The sequence below is a fragment of the Gaeumannomyces tritici genome, assembly GCF_000145635.1.
Source record: "Gaeumannomyces tritici R3-111a-1 unplaced genomic scaffold supercont2.3, whole genome shotgun sequence".
Classification (NCBI taxonomy): domain Eukaryota; kingdom Fungi; phylum Ascomycota; class Sordariomycetes; order Magnaporthales; family Magnaporthaceae; genus Gaeumannomyces; species Gaeumannomyces tritici.
The window spans coordinates 572,725-576,794 of record NW_008804547.1 but is presented as its reverse complement, the minus strand read 5'-3'; positions in this window follow the sequence as shown (position 1 = coordinate 576,794).

Sequence of the window (4,070 nt, the reverse complement as noted above, 5' to 3'; positions counted from 1 at the left end):
CTTACGATCCGCTTTTACGTCATTTTTAATTACGGCCCCCCCCCCCCCCCCCCCAAAATATATTTTTGCGCGCATTAAATGCAAAATTACCATTTTAACCAAAAACGTTTTTTTTAAAATTGCAAATTGCATATCCGTTAAAATTACCATTACATTAATTAAAAAGTTTAGCAATAACGTAAAAACAACGCGCAAACTTTCCAACGGTAACGTAATAATTTTATTTTATATAACCGCCGTTAAGCATACGAAAAATACCGCGTAAATTATTAAAGTATTCGGTAATAAAGCAATATATCGAATTTAAATTTATAACGTTATAATTAAAAGCATTTAATAAAACGCAACCAACGATAATAACATTTTGCTATATAAATTTAAAGCGTACAATATCGAAGCCGAAATTAATTTTATTTATGTATAAAACGTTTGGCAACCGGAAAAATACGTTACGGTATTGGCCAGGATTATATTTCCCGCCGTAACCCAAACCGCATGCAATAACGGCTTTGTATTTAAAAGCAAAATTTTTAACGTTAAACCGTTTGCAACGAAAACGAAAGCCGTTTAATATTATAAATGCTACGGGTAAAAATATAAATTAAAATTTTGCAAAAAAACGGCCCGTTGCTTGCATTGCGCCGGGCCGTTGCATAGCAACGGCAAAACCGGGGAACTTTTGTATTTATTGTACGGAGGTTAATTTGTTACAAAAAAAAACAAGCCAAAATGTTGTAATTGCAAAAGCAATTACCCGGCTTTTTAACGAAAATGCCCCGTAATAAAAAAAAAATTAAAAGGGCTAAAAATACATTTTTAAACCGGCCGAAACAATTTGCTTTGGAAACGGGGAACGAACGCGCATTCCGACCAAACCAAATAAACCATTTTGCCGTTTATACCCTTTCGCTTTTTGCATTTATCCGCTTTTTACCTAGCCCCCCCTAACCGTTACAAAAAAAGGACAATTTATTTAATTTAAAATTGTTAACGAAACGCAAACGGAACGATTTTTTATTAAAAATAACGAAAGCAAAGGAAAATTTTTTAACCAAAAAACGAATAAGCAAATTACGAAAATCCCGTAATAAAGGAACGTTAAATTTTTTTAAATTCGTTTTTAAAATAAATTAGTACTTTACAAACCCAAACTTTGCCTTTTTCGGCTTTAACAAAATAACGGGAATAAAGGGAACAAATAAATGCCGGGCCGTTAACGACCTAATAGCATTTAGCAATACCGCGGTTATTAATTCCAATTTTGCCAATGCGTTAAACCATAAAGCCCCTTTTTTTTCCCCCGATTTACTTTTACCCCAACCGTTTGTATTTTAACCGATTCAATTTGGCTTTATACCGGCACCGTTTAGCTTTTTTGCAGCCGGAATTACGTTTATTTTTAGCCAACCAATTAACGATAATAATAACGTATAAAATTAAATATATTATATTAAAATATGGGAAAAAGCAAAGGAAAAAGCGATTTTTTTTTTATAACAATAAATAATACAACATTTTAATTATTTAAAAACCGGAGCGCAATTAGTACGAAAACCTTTTGAAACCGTACGGTTGCAATTACGAATTTATTTACTACCAAAAATTTAATTCCAACGCAACATTTTACGTGCATAACCGTTTCGCTTTTAAATCGTAAATTGCCCGGTACGGTTACAATTAAGCTTTAATTATAATTATTACGCCAAAAAGCCCATTAAAAATATATTTAATATATTTTTTAAATTTTAAAGCAAATTTTAATTAAACAACGCTTTTTACCATAATCGTTATTTACTTAACCCAAAAGCATATAATTTTTACAAACAATTTTAACTTTTATTATCCAATTTGGAATTTATACAATAAATATAACGCAAAAAACGAAACCTTTTTGGAATTAGCACGCCGTAAACGATTTAAATTGGCAATGCTTTACGAAAAAGTTACGAAAAGGAAACGAAAGGAAAAAAATAGTACAATTAATTACGTTTAAGTAATGCAACAATTCGAAATAAAATATTTAAAATAAAATAATACGATAAAAAAGTCCAACCATTTATTTTAAATATTTTGCGTTTTTTTCGAACCGTAACAATTTTAATTCCGATAAATTAAAGGTTGGAAATGGAAAAACGTTAAACTAATAAAAAAATTAGCGAAAATTAAAGCTAAAATAGCTAGCAAATTAATAATAACCGGGAATATGCACAATGCTAAAGTTATAAATAAAAAAACCAACAAATTAATGCAATAATTAACCCAATTTGCTAATTAGCTAGCTTTTTAACAAAAATTAAGCCCTTTTAACAAACGCGCTTTTTATTAAATACAAAAATTCGACGATTTTCGTAAAAAAGCGAACCGTTTGTAACGCGCTTTTACTAAAAATAAAACGCAAATAGCATAAAAAGCGCATAAAGCCGCGAACAAAACATTTATTAAAAAAAAACGCCAAGCAATATTTAACCATTGGAAAAACGTTATTTCCGCAACGGAATAAAATACCAAAAAAAACGGCGCATTTTGGAAATTCGAAAAATGGGCCCGTTTAAAAAGCTTTTAAAAAAAACCCAAATTGGTTATTAAATTTAATTAAAACCGGAAAAAACCCGAATACGCTTTGCAATTACCAAAAAAAAGCCAAAATTTTATTATTTAAATTTTTTTTAAACCCGCTAATTAATATTTCCAATATTAGCAAAACCGAATTTTTAAACCACTTTTTCCTAAACCCTTTTTAAATGCCCGTTTTTGTTATTCCGCAAAATATTATGGAAGCAACGGGCCGTACCAAACCGTAAAAAGCTACGGGCTAAAACCATTTCCCGAACGGGCTATTTAAAGCCGCCGGATTGTTAAGCGCAACCGCTATTGCAAAATTTGCTAACGCAATAATTGCTACAAACTATTTCCCGAAGCGCTTTAAAAAAGCCTTTACGGTAATATTACCCAAACTAAACAAAATTACCGAAAAAAAAATAAACCGGGGAATAAAAGCTTATCGCTTTATTATTATTAATTTTAAAAGTTATTAAATTAATTATAACGAAACGAATTGCCGATAAAATAAAAAAAAAGCATTTTTTCCAACGGCCAAATGGGCAACCAACGGGTTAAAAATACGGAGCTAGCAATTTAAAAAGTAATAAAAACGGTAATTGCAGCATAAAATTATAGCGTTACCGCGTTGCTGCTATAATTTAATTTATCCAAAACATTTAATACCGTTAACCATTTCCAATTGCTAAATACGCTAAAAAAATACGGCTTTTTTTTACTAATTGTAAAATGGGTAAAAAGGTGGTTAACAAATAAAACGGCCATTTTGCAATTTAACGGCAACATTTCGAACCCGATTTTAATTCGAACCGAAATTTTTTAAAATTTCCTTTTATTTTTTATACTTTTTATTATATACATTGCATTATTATATAAAAATTTTAAAAGCATTTTAAAAATATTCGTTACCGGTTTTGTTAACGATATTAACCCATTAATAATAAAAAATACCGTAAAGGATACGGCCCGCTTTTTGGAAATAGCTTGGTTAAAATGCAAAGCATGGGCAACCAAATACGGTATAAAATTTAATAGCATTAAAACCGAACTAATCCATTTTAGCAAAAATAAAAATTTGCCCGTAATTTAATTTGGCAATATAATAATAGCTTTTAGCTAAACGGCTAAATTTTTCGGGGTTTAGCTAAATGCTTATTTTAATTTTAAAAAATATATAAAAAAAGCAAAAAGCAAGCAAAAAAGGCAATAGCTAACATTTATTTAATTTATTTCGTTAACGTAAAGCAATACGTTTGTAAAAAAAAAGTTTTTTTATAACGTAATGTGCCGTACGGCTTTAGCATACGGCGCAACAACCTTTTACACAACCATATTAGCAACGGGCCGCTTTAAAAGCGCCGCTAAATAGCTTTAAAAAAAATAACGCGCGTATTTAAAAACCATTGCCGGGGCTTACAAAACCACCTTATTAATTAACCTTAAAATTAAATGCTTTATTTTTTTAATCGATTTGTATTTAAACGAAAAGGTATTAAAAGCAAAAAAAAAAT